Genomic DNA, 16805 nt, shown 5'->3' with positions numbered 1-16805 from the left:
AATATTCAAATAAAAAACCACAGTCCACCTCTTCTTGCCTAGAGTTTTAATTATAGTGTGTTTCAGATGAGCACTGAAACCACTTTACACCAAGCACAAATTTTACCTTCAGTTTTTCATGACATTTTTTTTACTGCCAAACACAGTGTTCAGTTGTAAAGATCAGTAAAACACACACACAAATACATACATCTCTCCAGACAAGTTAATCCCTTTGTTTATATTTATGACTCTACATAAAACTCTTCAACATTCAGCAGAATTGCAAAGATTGCCAAATGGAAAATCTAGAATGTAATTCTGACAAATTACTGTAAGCACCAGGTTTGTTCATCGTGGGGAAAATTACCAACTGTCCATCACATTCTTGGAAAGTGTTCTGGTTGAGCAGAAAGATTTTTCCCCTTCCCCCAAATCATGCAAAGTAATTATTAGATGAAGAAATGGCTCCTAGGTCACACAATGGAAGTTACCGCAGCTTGGTTCTTTCTTTATTTGTAGTGTTTCATTTGCACTAAATCTTCTATATCATCATATGTCACAGCTTGTACTGACGCTGAAACAGGAGTACTGCAGTTTTTTTTCTTCAGGACAACAGGAATCAGAGCTTATAAGAGCTATAAACAATAGGGCAGTAGATGAACAATGGTATAAGACCACCTTATTGTGCAAAGACCCTTCCCTAATAAACAATTAAACCATTGGGAAAGTCACTTGATATTAAGCAAGTTCACCTGAACTGCAATTCTGCTTTTTGGTTTTAAACAATTAATTAAAAAATGCATGGCTTTGGTCATACATTTGTGCTGATATTTTAATATATATATTTGGCCAACCCTGATATTTAAACTGATTTGGGCTTCAACAGCTACTAATGTTTGAACAGTTGCTATTTATTAAGATTGAGCTTTGGGCAGGCAGTGTATCTCACCAGACTGCTGTTGTACAGGTAAAATTGGAGGGAATACTAAATAGACAATGTTGAGTCCAGGACGGATGATGGAAGATAGAATCTGTGCTGCAGCAAGGAGGAGAATGATCTACTGTCCTTTAGCTCATGGATATTTTTCCAAGGACCTTAAATATGTAGTCTAAAGGAAAGCCTTTATCAAACAAAATTTTCAGAAGATTGTATTTTATTGCCAAAGATTGGCAAATGGTTGCCAATAAGAATTGCTTGGGACATGTTTACCTCAAACCCTCTATATTTAAGAAGCTCTTATTTCTGGATTGGACTGGGCAAAAGAAGCAGGGGATAAAATTATGAGGAAGTAAAGTGGCTTGTTTTATTTTTTCACATCCTCCTTTTTATAATTAGGGACATTTGGATTTAAACCAACAGATAAGCTGCTATCACATTTAGCTTGCAAGAGAGCTTTAAATGTGAAATGCAGTCAACCATAACCTCTTGTGATCTAGCCTACCCATTGTTCTGGCTGCGCTTCACTTGTGAAGCATTGTTTTCATTTCCTTATTTCAATCTTAAAAGATTTTATTAGTCTTGCTAAGGCATAGACTGGAAGCCAATGAATTTTTCTTTTTCATTTACGGTTCTTTCAGGAAGAGATGGCCTATAATGAAAGAAGGAAAATGATTAATCAGATTTTTGCCATAAGTTAATCATTCATTTCAAGTGAAATTTATGCCAAGCTGACGGACAAACCAATTCTTTGATTTTCTTTAAAAAAAATTAAGAAAATATCACTGTTTTCCTTTTTTATACACATTTTTTTGTAGGTAGTATTGGATTTACATTTTTCTGTTTAATTAGTTGTCTCTGTAATATATAAAAACAAAAATAACAGTGAAGTTGCCAGTCATCAGATGACCCAATGAAATATTTGGGATGTATTTGACAAGCAGTAACAAAAATACATTTCAAAATAATTACAGCAAATTTCTGAGAGAAATTTTAAAAAAATTGAAACATGGAAACGTTAAAAATGCTCATCAGGATCAGCTGCAAATATTAAAATGAATTCATTAGTATTATCATATACACACACACACACACACACACACACACACACTTTTCATATGGCATCAATTCCAATCCCATAAATTATTTTTGCAAGATTGGCAAAGAACAGTTAATTAATTTATTTGGAAAGAAATGAACCTAGTGTAATTTTTTTAAAAAAATAGGTTGGCCACTGTGTCATTCTCCAAATTTGCTTGCTGTGTTTTTGTAGGTATTCAGTCTACAAAATATTCATCCCTATAGCCTTTAAAGTTGGCACTAACTGGAGCACTATCTGTCCATTGGCTTCCTTTAGCATACCAATTCAAGGTTGAAAACTCGTTCTGAGTTCAAAAATCTTTTGGAAGATTTTCCTTCTTTTTCCATGTATGTTTTCATCTGCCTTGTGCCCAAATATTCTTTTTCCTTATCCTTTTTGCCTATGAAGGCAGCATGGTTTCTTTTGTGTTATCTTTGTCCTGAATAATAAACAGTATGATATGTAGCTGAAAATGTCCAATTGTAGTCCACTTCAATTTGCTGATGCCTAAGATGTCAATGTATAATTTATTCATTTAATATTTTACTATATTGAGCTTCCCTATGTTCATGTTTCTTCCATTCCATACCTGGAGTTTTTTATTTGTCCCTCCCAGGAACACCCATCCACCAACACAATTAGAAAGCCTTCTTAAGCAGATTGAAGCTAGGATGCTAGGATGCTGCAGTTGATCCCAGCATACTTTTCTAATGACTCAAGGGCTGGAGAAATGTACATTAACATGGCTATTGAACAAGAGTCCACATGCTCTTCAGTTCTGTTGAGTTAAAGGAGGCTTTAACAAAAAGTGTGAATTATTTCAGTTTAAACTTACTGTACAGGTAGTCCTCGACTTATGTTCATTTATTGACTGTTTGAAGTTATAACAGCACTGAAAAGAGTGACTTATGGCCATTTTTCACACTTATGACCATTGCAGTATCCCCATGGTCACATGATCAAAATTCAGATGCTTGACAACTGACTCATACTTATGACAATTGCAGTGTCCCAGGGTCATGTGATCATCTTTTGTAACCTTCTGACAAGCAAAGTCAATGGGGAAGTCAGATTCACTTAACAACGGTGGCAAGAAAAGTCATAAAATGGGGCAAAACTCTCATTTAGCAACAAAAAGTTTGGGTTCAGTTGTGGTCACAACCTGAGAGCTACCTGTATATAAAATTTACAATAAATATTTAAATAAATTCATATATGGCCATATGAAAAAGTAAATCAAGAAACAGATTAAGAAAAATGTTGGCTTTTTTCTCTGCCCAAAAATGGCATACGCAACTGCATACTGAAGGAGCCATCTGGTTTTGTCAGACCTGCAAAAGTTTCCTCATCTTTCCCTATGCAACAACATATTCCATAGTCTTCAGCTCATGTGTGCATGTGCATGCACACCCACTTAGAATGCCAAATTCTGTTTTGCCTTTATAGCATTACATGCTCAGTGGAATCATTCTCAAGACAATTATGTCCACAAAACTGATTGGTGTGCTAGTTTATGCCTGAAACAAAAACCCTAAAATTAATTTTATAGAGATTTCTCCAATCTGGTATGCTCCAAATAGGTTCGTAGTGTGTGTTTGTGTGGATAGAATGGGTGCCTTAAATCTTTCCTAAACAATGCTGGGAAATTGACACTGTGGATTGTAAATACAACTGCAAAAATGGCTCTTCCCAAAACTCATTTGAAAGGTGCCCTAGAGTTTACCAGAAATACCTTCATAAATGTATACTGCCTGGAAATTTTTCTCTCAACCATGAGCTCATACTGATGGCTTCCTAATCACACACAGCCCTTGAACTCCTTCTTTCGTGGCTAAAATCCAGGCTAATGTAAGATTTACTTCACATTCTGAAGGCAACCTAATTTGCTTGGCCAAAGTAAAGAAATGACCGTTGACAAAGTAATTCACCTTGATAAAGAGCAACCACTTCAAGTGAGCTGTGAGGGAGGGCTCCTTTCAGATTCCCCCCCCCCCAGGGCTGGCTAAAATGCTCCCAGGCTGAGCAGCTTCAGGTTTGCTGCAATGAACACCAAATAAACCATCTGAAAACCTTCAGTCTCCAAAGCTTTTCGCAAGTGGCAAGGAGGTGAGTTTTGGCAAGTGCTGCGGAAGAGACACTGCTTGCTGTCTCTGGACTGCTGCCTTCCTTTTTGCTGAAAGCTGAAGAGGACATGGTCTCACCTTCCAAACTTCCAAACTTTTGGTGAGTGCCTTGAAGTGGATGGTGATGCCTTCTCTGCAGCTTTCCCCCAGGAAGAAGCAAGTAGCACAACTTCCCCAGCATGTGTCATAGTATTTCCTGACTGAGCAAGGGGTTGGACTAGAAGATCTCAAAGGTCCCTTCCAACTCTACCTCTACTACTACTATTACATCATCATCATCATCATCATCATCATCATCATCATCATCATCATTCAACTGCCCAGCCAGGAAGACTTTCATGGAATGTTAAGGGCATTCTGAGCCCGTTTCCTTTGACATAGGCTACAGACCAAAGCCACTCAGTCTCAAAACAGCTGAATCAGCACTGTAGGAGAAGGCACTTAACTTTCTCCTGTAATGCGAGTTTTTCAGAAGATGAATAAATTAAAGTAACACAGTGTCAACAGTGGAAGGCAAAGACTGGTGACTTCCCATGGCTGAAATTTGGTTGGCACTAACTATGGGAAAAGCCTGCAGCAATCACTACACATAATTTGTGCAAGGTCAGGACTTTTACAGCCCAGGTGTGGTTTCTAATTATTTTTTTCAAAGGTGAAAAAGGCATAGTGAGATAATCAATTTGATCTACAGGTAGTCCTTGACTTACAATCACTTGCTTAGTGATCCTTTGAAATTTCAACAGCACTAAAAAAGTGACTTATGACTGGTCCTCACAGTTACAAAGTTAGTGCATCCTGCATCATGTGATTGCTATTTGCGACATCCCAACCAGCTTCTGACAAGCAAAGCCAATGGGGGAAAAACTGTTTGCCTTTAACAACCATGTGATTTGCTAACAGCTGCAGTGTTTTGCTCAACAATCATGGCAAAAAGGTTGTAAAATCAGGCATAACTCACTTAACAACCATCTGGCTTTGCAACAGAAATTCTTGTCCCAATTCCTAAAAAGTTAGCATGTATGTATCCAAATCAACCACCTAAGTGTTGGAGATGTGGTAGTGAAGAGGCAACTTATTATCATATATGGTGGACATGTAAAAATGTTAAAGCCTTTTGGATAAAAATATGGTGGATTTTTCGGAAAGTCTTTAAGAAAAAAATAAGATTTACTCCACAGCTATTCTTATTGGGGATTATTTCGGATTGTACTGTTATAGAAACTAAATTAATGTTACACTTAATAATGGCAGCCAGACTCTTGGTGGTGCAACATTGGAAGAAAGAAGATTTACCTACAATAGAACAATGGATACTTAAAGTAATGGAAGTAGCTGAAATGGCAAAAGTTTCAGCATATTTGAAAGAACAGTCACAAGAAAAATATATTTTGGAATGGAAAAGATGGATTGATTATATTCAGAACAAATATGGGACTAAAAAGTTTCAAATAGCATATGAATAATTTTTACAATTATAGAAGTGTTATTATAATTACTTTAGTTTTGTTATAAGGGAGTTAAAGGGTGGAAGGTTTGTTAACGTTGTAATCGATATTTAGCATATGTTTGCATAAGATTGCTATATGTAATACCCTGTATTCTGCTTTGGGAAGTCCGGGGGGGGGGAGGGAAGGGGGGAAGGGTTGATGGGGAGGAGGGGGTTTATTATTAAAAATTTTGTAAAACTTTTCAATTAAAAAAAATTCTTGTCCCAATTATGGTCAAAGTTGAGGACTACCTGTAGTAATTAAGATGCTGGACTTAGAAGTGGGAAACCTGAATTGGCTTAGTTACAGAAGCCAGCTGGGTGACTTGAGCCAGCTACTCTTTCTCCAAGGACTCTCCAAGGACTCTCCAATTAGCTCTCACACCCTAGGAAGAAAACATTGGCAAAGTAGCTCCAAAACTTGCCAAGAAAGTTGCAGGGGTTGTCCAGGCAATCATCAGGAATCAATATATGTATCATACTTTCAAGTCAATATTGAAAATAAATAAAATAACTACTAGGTGGCAGCCAAGAGCTCACTTGAGCTTAATATTGTATAGTGCCCGGATAGAGACATAAGTGTTCTTGGGTATATTAACTTCTGGGATGCTCTGGGTTGTCCACATTTTTTTCCATCAAAATAATTAGTGACAGTTTGATCCACAACCTTATAATTGTTTGCATTTGTGCAGATGAGCTGCAGCTACTGGATAAGTGTTGCTGAAGAGTTGAAGTTTGAAAATATAGGTTTCTTTGCCTGTGTATAGATTGATCTACTTTGCAAAATACAGCAAATAAAGCAGCTTTGGAAGCCAATGTTCTGGTCCCTCACAGCCAGAGTAATGGTACAATACAGAGGAAGGTCCACTATATACCTCCTACCCCCACAGTGAACAAAAAGTCTTCTAGATGACTTCCTTTTCCCTGCAGCACAAAAGAACTGGAATTCAACAGCAGGTTTTCAGCAAGTGGGATTGCAATGTGATCTGAGTTGCCTGCCCAGTATTGCAATCAAGGCAGGAACTACCATTAGCTCAGTTAGTTGATCTACACACTAAAAAAATAAATCAAATAACTGTAGAAGTTGAAGTCCAGGTCTCTTGAACAATAAAAACAAGCATTACAGAACAGGAGCAAAATCCAGGATCCAGGGAGCAATAGGTCAGACCACAGGTCTGCAACCTGCGGCTCCGGAGCCGCATGCGGCTCTTTCAGCCATCTCCTGTGGCTCCTAGTCCTCTGCCATGTGCAGTCCAAAAAAAAAAAGTGGGACTAAAAAAGTTCAACCAATCAATTCAAATATGCAGGGTAGGTGCATATCTTGCCTTGGCTCCACTCTCCAGTCAAACCCTGTTCTGCGCATGCGCCCATGTACGCACATGTGCACACATTTTTTGCGGCTCCCAGTTTTTCCTTTTGTGAGGGAACCAGTTCCGAGTGGCTCTTTCACTGTTTCAGTTTGCTGACCCCTGTGTTAGACCCAAGTGAAGCTGATCAGATCTTCTGACTAGAAATTTATCATCCCAAGCTTCATTCTCCACCTCCCTAGATCAGTGTTTCTCAATCTTGGCAGCTGCCTGGGGAATTCTAGGAACTGAAGTCCATCTATCTTAAAGTTGTCAAGATTGAGAAACACTGACTTAGATTGTCCAAATGAATTGCTTTGTGCCAGTATCACATGGAAAATGGCACTTTCATATTGGAACACATAATAAGGCATCTTTGGGGTAGCTTAGCAGCATGCTGATAAGAGAGAGGTGACACTGCAAGAATATGCACTGGACAGACCTAGGGTATCGTTCACTGGGTCAAGGAGGCTGTGCGACTGGGGCAGAGGAATGCAAGCTCAACTACAGCGAAAGAATGTAGCATGACAGAGACATGATGAAAGCAATCTGAGTCCTGCTATATGCTAGATAACTCTCTCCCAAATTAAGGAAGTGGAAGTCTTTGGTCCGGATCCTCTTACAAAGACAGTTAGCCTTCATTCAATCTGAGACCCCAAGTTCTTGTTGATGTGCACTAATCAGGGCATTAAGGGCTCCTATGAATTACCAGAAAATACAGGGGTCAGGTGGCTGACTGGGTGGGGATGACTACATATATCTTGCCTCAGCCTGCTGCTCTGAAGACCACTTGACACTTTTTCTACAATGTTTCATTAGCTAGCTGTAACAGCCATGATAGCAGAGACTTGGAGTATCTACTTGCCATGGTCTTGCACTTTGACCATGTGCTTCCATGACATATTGACTCAATATCTCCCTACTTAGTAGATCCATAAACATTCATAGAGAGTGAATAAATGCATTGCTTTAAATAACTGAACCATGGCTGGTCTCTAATAACAGTCTTTTAAGTGTACTAGAAAATCAACGTGCCCTAGCCCTAAGCTGCTATTACTTCCCTGTGGTCAGAAGATAACAATTTTTTTCAAAATTACAGAACATAAAAATTACAATGCTTTGAAATTAAATGAACTATTCCCTTCCTTATCCATTGAGATCCTCTATAAATCCTTTCCTGCTCTTACATGAAATATTCTAAGGCATTAATCTTAGTGATTAGTTTAGTCATTCATTTGTCATGCACAACATCTTGCAAGCATGATAGGAAAAAATAAGAAGAAAAAAGCAAGGCAATTGGTATGCTTTGGCTCTGGCCAAATTCTACAATGATTATTCTGAAACTATATTAATTTTTCCAAAATACGGCTACCATACCAAACCTAGATAACCATTAAAGGTAAAGGTAAAGGTTCCCCCGCACATGCGTGCTAGTCGTTTCTGACTCTAGGGGCCAGTGCTCATCTCCGTTTCAAAGCCGAAGAGCCAGCGCTTGTCCGAGGACATCTCTGTGGTCACGTGGCCAGCATGACTAGACGCCAAAGGCGCACGGAACGCTGTTACCTTCCCACCGTAGTGGTCCCTATTTTTCTACTTGCATTTTTTACGTGCTTTCGAGCTGCTAGGTTGGCAGAAGCTGGGTCGAGTAACAGGCGCTCACTCTGTTACGCGGCACTCGGGATTCGACCCACCAAACTGCCGACCTTCTGATCGACAAGCTCAGCGTCCTAACCCACTGAGCCACCACGTCCCTCAGATAACCATTAGAAGACTGCAAAAGTATCCCTGCTGTCATCTAATAGCAGTCAGGATTTTTGCAGCCCTTATAGCACTTACTACAGCTTACCTAGATTCATCCTCCCAATTGTAAGGCATATAAGCAAAATCTTGAACTCTGCAAGGCACCCCGATATGGTGAGCTGCTGTATTTAAATAACACCATATTTCAGGGTACTGTGATTCCTTTTCCCTAGCAGCTATATGATAATCCTCTGACAACAATACAGGAACCTTTTCAAAAGGCATCAATGGAACTCTAATTAAAGCTAGGTTAAAGAAGAATATCCACATAAGAGCTGCATTTCTTAATGCCATTAGGCATCAATAACTAGTTTCAGATTTCTGACAAGAGTTACTTAAAACATGATAGATAGTTTTAAAAAAATCTTTGAACTAGGCCAAGAGTAACTTCCAAATAAATCTCACGGCTCTCAACATATGTAAATGATTTAGACCTACGCAATGACTTTTATTTCTGCAACATCCTTAATTGAGGATATGGGGGAGACAGAAGAAGTGCTTAATTCCTTGGCAAGCATAGACAATTAAAAAGAGAGAGATGAGTCACAGTGATATTTGACTCTGAATGGAGAATAGAGCCATTGCTCTGTTGACTAGTATGAGACTCATTATTGCTACCAGAACAGACTCCAACAAATTCTTATTTACTCTGTTTAGTCAGAGGAACTCCCTGGATAATATGATGGGAAGGAAGGAAGAGATATGATTTTTTTTTAAAAAAAAGCACATTAGCTATGAGAAATAACACATGCAGACACACCAACACCATGCTCCTCTCCTCCACCCCCACCCCCCAAAAAACCCCTGGAGAACATGAGGACGTGGAGTCCTTATTGCTCTCAAAATCCTCTCAGCCAGAAATGAACTATGATTTCTACTTAACAATGGAACTCATTGCCCCTCAGATATGGGGGAATCCAAGGAGGTGGGTTGAGTTCACCAAGCCTTCTTGCTTGCTCACTGCATTGGTGGGAAGGTCTGCTGCCTTTCACTCTTTTGCTGACTGATGGCGGTGCTCTGATGGCAGAAAGAGCAAAATGGGGAAAGGAAGAGGAAGCACTGAAGCCCTCACAAAGACTTCACATTAACAGAAAGATAGGAATCTAGGAAGTTGTCTTATATCATCAGATTATCTGATCTACCCATTCATTATTGTCAGCAGCTATAAGCAGCAGCTTTACAAAGGAGTTTTAAAGCCCTAGCTCAGGGGTAGGCAACCTCGGCTCTTTTATGACTCATGGACTTCAATTCCCAGAATTCCTGAGCCAGCTATGCTGGCTCAGCATTTCTGGGAGTTGAAGTCCATGAGTCATAAAAGAGCCGAGGTTGCCTACCCCTGCCCTAGCTGGAGGTACCATGAATAGAGCCTTTGAACTTGTCCATGGTACAACTACTTTCAACATGCCTCCAGAAATGGGAAAAAAGCAGCACGTTATCCTTGGGGATGCTGCATTTATTTTTCTTCCTGTTCGTTCCAATGGAGGAAATAAGTAAAACAATGAAAACAGTGGAGATGGGCAGAACGGTGAAACATCACTCACTTTCTGCTCTCTTGGCACAGGCTCAGCAGGGCAAGAAAAACAGCAGTCTTTCCAGCATTCAACTACTTCCTCTTCTCCTAACTGGATTTCTCTGTAAAGGAAAACATAGTCTGGAAATGCACAATACTCAGTGATAAATGAAGGCCAAAACACACACATCCGGTTTCCAATATTCTGTAACTTAATACTGTCTTCCTTTCTAATAAGCCTTTTTATTCAAATCTAAGAATCTTGCTTTCTTGGTTGTAAGCTGCTGCAAGGGGCTTGAAATCTTGCTTCAAGCATTGAGAAAGTAAGTTTAAAGGAGCTTTGTTATCTTTTCTTTTTAAATAAAAAAGAGCTTTTATATCTCTGCTGTGACCATAATGACTTCAGCTTTAATATCTCTGGTGCGACTTCTTTTCTCCAATTAAGGAAGGAAGGACTGAAATCTCTTGTCACACTACTTCTATGCTATGTGGCGAGTAGGTAACATTATTGACATTATTTCCATTCTTTGCTTATTGACCTTTTAATTAGCAAGGTAGTATAAGGGATGAGAGCCCTATTTCTATCTCATGATGAGGTCAGCAAGAAGCAGGTTAGCAGGAAGACAATTTGTGGGATCCCTCAAATTGGCATAAGTGGCAGAGCAAGAACAGGGGTGTAATGTATTGGGCTTGCTTGCGTGGTAACGGCTGGTAGGCTGTTTAAGCTGGGAGCTAGCTAACAGCTCCCAGCACCTCAGACAACCCGTCTCCAGTGCTGCTATTGGTTGCCCCTAGGTAGCAATGGGTTGCTTCAAACCTATTGGTTGCCACCTAGGGGCCAGGGTATAAATTGCTGCATCTGCAGCCCAGCTCTCTAGTTCAGATCCTGCAAGAAATAAACCACGCTCTTTGCTGAACTCATTCGCATCGTCTTCATTCCTGTGCAACAAACCCAGTACACAACAAGGGGCTTGTGAAAAAGTTACTAGCTTCAAATGATATATAACTGGTGGGTCTATCTTAGTTGAGAATGTCCCTAAGACAAACCTACCAAGCCCAAAGCATGAGACAGGGTCCACATGTATTCCCCTGAAGGGCTTCTGCAAAGAACATTTGAGACCTTCAGCCTTCTACCCCACAGCCTGAACGTTGACAGGTTGACACTCTATTGCAATGATCACCTTGCTTAAAAAGTTAAATATAATTTAACTAATTTTATACCTCATATAAAAACTAATGCTGTGGTGAAGAACAAGGAGGGAGTGATACCAATTGCCTTCTGTTTTCAATAACATCATGAAGGCATCATAAAAAAATAGATACTGGGGCATGTTCATACCATAATTAGGGATTTAAGAGGATGAGCCTCCTGTCTCATTCAAAAGGCTGCTAAACCCAGTGCTCAAAACCACAGTCAAAAGACACAATAGTGCTCACCTATATCACTCACCTATATCACTCTCCAAAGCACCTGAAGGCAGGACAAGAAGCAATGAATGGAAACTAATCAAGGAGAGAACCAACCTAGAACTAAGGAGAAATTTCCTGACTGTTAGAGCAATTAATCAGTGGAACAACTTGCCTCCAGAAGTTGTGGGTGCATGAACCCTGGAGGGTTTTTAAGAAGGATTGGACAACCACTTGTCTGAAATATTATAGGGTTTCTTGCTTGAGCAGCCAGTTGGACTAGAAGACTTGCAAGGTCCCTTCCAACTCTGTTATTCTGTTAAGAGACAGATAATTCTGGCAGGGCTATTTGGGACTAAACTATTGAAATGAGGCAGGAATGATCAGGAACATCAACTGTGCAGTTTAGCAGGGGTGTCAACCTGGAGGCCCACAGGCTGGATGCGTCATGCACAGGCCATGCCCACCCCAGCTCCGCAAAGGCAAAAAACGTCACAATACATGATGATACATCACATGCCGTGATTGAGTTTGACACCCGTGGTTTAGAGTCAGAGACCAAGGGTATTTAAGAATCATCCTACTTGTGAATCTTTCTAGGATTCCTATTTTAGAATTTTTAGATCCAAAGACCTTCCTTGGGATTTGAATGATGTCCTTAAATTCTCTCTATTTTGATTTCTTTGGCTGCTTCCTGGTTTGTAAATCTGCTTGTAACTGTATGGAATTTCTGATTCAATTTACAACTTTGAGATAAAATTTTCAGATTTATCATAATCTTAATCCAGGCACGTACTGTGGCTAATGTGGTCTTGTTGTTGTTAGCTGCGAAGTCGTGTCTGACCCATCGCGACCCTATGGACAACATTCCTCCAGGCCTTCCTGTCCTCTACCATCATCTGGAGTCCATTTAAGCTCACGCCTACTGCTTCAGTGACTCCATCCAGCCACCTCATTCTCTGTCGTCCCCTTCTTCTATTGCCCTCGATCTTTCCCAGCATTAGGCTCTTCTCCAGTGAGTCCTTCCTTCTCATTAGGTGGCCAAAGTATTTGAGTTTTAGCTTCAGGATCTGGCCTTCTAAAGAGCAGTCAGGATTGATCTCCTCTAGGACTGACCTGTTTGATCGCCTTGCAGTCCAAGGGACTCGCAGGAGTCTGTGGTCTTAGATGCACTGAAACCCACAAATTTCAGTGGTACAAAAAGCACAGATGTGTTATAGTGGGCTTTTTATAAAGTAGAATAAAGTAGTTTACAATACTGTGGGGAAAATGCTTAACTTTTATTTTCAGATAGTGCTGATAAAATGTCTGTGCTCTAAAGAATATTTTCTTTTTAATAAATGTATGTTAGCCATGTGACTAACAGTCACAAAGGGATTTGAAATTAAACAGCAGCCTTCAGGGAACATTGGTTTATTTTATTCATTGTGCAATCAAAAGTTATGGCAATTGTTCCATTTAGATTATGGATTAGGAGTAGCAGGTTAAACTACTTTTCCCCATGTACCAATCATAATTCATCATGTGGGCCAATCTTTAACTTTCAAAAATTAGAAATACAAAATCTTTGAAAAAGATACAGGAATTCAATTTTGAGAGAGAAATACTAGGATTGAGACAAATATGGAAAAAACCCTAGGGCTCTTCTCAACACTTAGTCCAAATGGCATTTACATTTTACACTCTTGACATATCACTTCAATGAAAGTTTTAAACCTATGAAAACCAATTCAAATACATGTTGGAAGGATTGCCAAGGCAAAAATACTTTTTGTATGTTCTAGTTACCTCTAAGAGTCATTAAATGTTTGGATATGGTGTTTTAGGAAATTGTACTATTACGTATCAAAAATAGAAAAATAAACATATCTAAGTCTCTTGCTGTTATTTTCTGGTAAGAATAGAAATCTGAAAAGCAAGGCACCACTAATGTATTCATTTATTTATTGATGACTGGGAGATTAGAAATCCAAAAATATTGGAAATCTGTAGAAAGGGCATCTGAGAATGACCTTGATAACACATCAGTGGAAAAATTAACGCATCACTTGAAGGCACTAAAATGAAAAGAGACAAATGGTTGTTTCCATTATTACTTTATAAAGTCACTAACATACTGAAAAAAATCACAACCATCTAAATCATATTATGAGACACTATGGAAAATACGAATCATGTGAATGCAGTATATTGATGTAATGTCCTTGCTTTAAAAGACATTAAATTGTATTGGCTTAATCTGTGGGGTGTTATTGTTTATAGAGCTGTTGACATAAACAATTTATTATTTAATAAAAAATATGACCTTATGGTAATCACATTAGTAATACAACATATATTTAGGTCTTTGTTGTAGGATGCTCAGCTCAGCTGAAAAGTTGAAACTACTGTAGAATTTCAATGTGAAGTTATTCCAATTTTGCTCTTCATACATCACGACATTAGTAGTCTGTCAAGTTTCCGACATATGGGCTTTTCAAGTGACTCTGAGGCATTGTTTACCTTAAAAGTCCTTTATTAGCCTAATACACTGGCAAATGCTTGCTCGAAGGAAGCTGGAATCTGAAATCTCCGCCCCTTGCACAATATATTAAAACACAATTCTCCACCTTTCTAATTTTGTCATTAATCATATTCTTGGTGGAGCAGTGGGCTAATGCCTCCTTAAGTAACACCAGCTGCCTGCAATTAGTGCAGGTTCGCATCCCACCAGGCTCAAGGTTGACTCAGCCTTCCATCCTTCCGAGGTAGGTAAAATGAGGACCCAGATTGTTGGGGGCAATTAAGCTGACTTTGTAATAATGCCGCTTGGGGTGTGTGTGAAAGCCCCAATAAGCAGGCATATACATAGAATGAAGGCTACTGCTAAGCTTGTAAGCCGCCCTGAGTCTTCGGAGAAGGGCGGGATATAAATGGAATAAAAATAAAATAAAAAATAAAAAATATTCTCCAATTAATTTAAAGAATCAGTTTCCCTTCCATTAGAAAAGCCGCCAAGGCCTTATCTTCTTAGAGAGAGATGGCCTTGAAAGATGCAATCCTACTCATCCCCCCTCCTAACCTTAAATTAAAGCAATACACAAGTCTTAAAGCAATACACAAGTTTAACATATGAAATAGCTACTCCTTCATCTCTTGTCAAGCAATAACATTCGATGTTAGCAGCGTTGACATACTCCTTGCTTGCAATCATTTGTTTAGTGACTGTTCAAAGTTACAATGGCACTGAAAAAAGTGATATGACCGTTTTTCACATTTAACTGTTGTTGCAACGTCCTCATGGTCATGTGATCAGATGCTTGGCAACCGATTCATATTTCTGACGGTTGTAGTGTCCTGGGGTCATGTGATCATCTTTTGCAACCTTCTGACAAGCAAAGTCAATAGGGAAGCCAGATTCACTTAACTGTGTAACTAACTTAATAATTACTTAACAACTTTGGCATAAAATGGGGCAAAACTTACTTAAGAGCTGTCTTGCTTAGCAACAGAAAGTTTGGGCTCAATTGTGGTTGTAAGTTGAGAACTGCTATATTTCTAGTCTAGTGTATAGTAGGTCTATATATGGAAGGCTATTTTGAATCCTGTGTTCTTGTATAGATATATTTACAGGGCTGGGTAAAATATGTGTGGATCAGAAGAAATTTAGTGCAAAATTTTCATTTCTCATCACAGGCCCAATAAATCTAGAGGAAATTAGTTCCTGTAATGTGTTTAAGAAATCCACTGTGCAAGTTCTGATTATTATGTTTCAGTGATTAAAGGTAGCTAAGCTTTCTTTGAAGCTGACCTTTAGTTTTTATTTAGAAGTGGGTTTTACAACTAGACCAGGAATATCTGAGAGACATATCAAGTATTCATTGGGCCCTTTGCTGCATTTTTATGGCCAAGTAGTACCCATATAGTACATTTACCATTATGTGGCTCAATTTGTTCTCCTTAGCCATCATGGGGTTATTAGCTATGCCAATGTTTTTCCACCTGGCAACTTTAAAAAGTGTGGACTTCAATTCCAAAATTCCCCAGCTTGGTTGAAGTCCACACATCTTAAAGGTGCCAAGACTGAAAAATGCTGAGCTATAATGACTGGGGATGATGGGAGCAGGAATTCAATACATTTGAGGCACCAGGCTATGGAAGGCTGTTCTGCAAAACAAATAAGGTTCCACCTGATTTCTCTAGTTGCTTCTGATACAAGGAGGTCACTAACACAGCACCTGTTTTGACTCAAAGGGATTTTGTATCAGGCATGGAAAATTCCAAGTATGGGATAATCTGACACTTTCCCTTACAAGTCTGCTTTCAGACTTGTAATGAAACAAAATATAGCCATAAGTGACAGGAAAGGAAATGATTTTTCTTTTTTACCAAGTCTGCCAATAATATAGAGAGGAAATTAAGTCAGAGGGAGAAGGGAGAAAAGACAAATATTTGGAGGTCTTTTGATGGTTAAAGCTACTGATGGCTGAAAAGTTTGTTTTATTATAGGATTGAGAGTCTGTTCACCTGTCAGTGCAACATTCAAAATTGCCATTTGGATTTAAGTTCTACTTGGTCAAGTTGTTTTGGAAATGCTGGCATCTTTTGTCTTTATTCTTCACACAACAAGCCTATGCACATACAAAACATATTTTAAAACTTGGGAGGTGGGTTGGGGTGTGTGTGTCCTGTTATAGTCATGCAATTTTCCATGTTCTGTCATTAGTTCATTTAATGTAAGGATTTCTTCTTGTGAGATAATTTTCTTTCCTTTGGTCTTTTGTTCCAGTTTGCCGTTTTCATTCTCTTTGTCTGGCAGAGGCCTTCCTTCCTCATTACTCTTGCTTAGTAAAGAGAGTTTGTCTATCTGCTTGCCTGCCTGGTTCTACAGTCTTTCCCACTCCTCACTTGGCTGACAGACCCTTGCAGATCGCAGCCAGACCAAGCTCTCCTCCACAGTGGATGTCTCTTCTTAGGCAGACCCAGCCTCCTGGCCTGTCTTCCCTGGCCAAGACCCATCTTCCCACTGTGCTTCCTTGGAGAGCTAGGTATCATCTCAGAAGCAGGCTCCAGCCTGGGATGCAAGAGTGAGTGGGGCTTCCTTGAGAGTGGCACCACTCAGCAAGAGGTTCTTCAAGTGTTGCCTGGATGACC

The 16805-nt window shown here is 39.3% G+C and overlaps 1 protein-coding gene across 2 annotated transcripts in view; it reads right to left on the bottom strand.

Moving 5' to 3' along the window:
• Window positions 1-39: 39 nt before the first annotated feature.
• SOCS5 (suppressor of cytokine signaling 5) overlaps window positions 40-16805 on the bottom strand; it is a 50274-nt gene continuing 33508 nt past the window's right edge. The window contains exons 1-2 of one of the 2 annotated variants that reach the window (XR_014026522.1): window positions 10297-10544; window positions 40-1571 (exon numbers count right to left, since the gene is read on the bottom strand). The gene's annotated coding sequence lies outside the window, so the exon portion shown is untranslated. Of the gene's footprint in view, window positions 1572-10296; window positions 13730-16805 lie in introns of those variants that run through there. The other variant, XR_014026521.1, reaches the window with a different exon arrangement.

The sequence above is a fragment of the Vipera berus genome, assembly GCF_964194415.1.
Source record: "Vipera berus genome assembly, chromosome: 1".
In the NCBI taxonomy this organism is placed as follows: domain Eukaryota; kingdom Metazoa; phylum Chordata; class Lepidosauria; order Squamata; family Viperidae; genus Vipera; species Vipera berus.
This window is presented reverse-complemented; position numbering and strand designations above follow the sequence as displayed.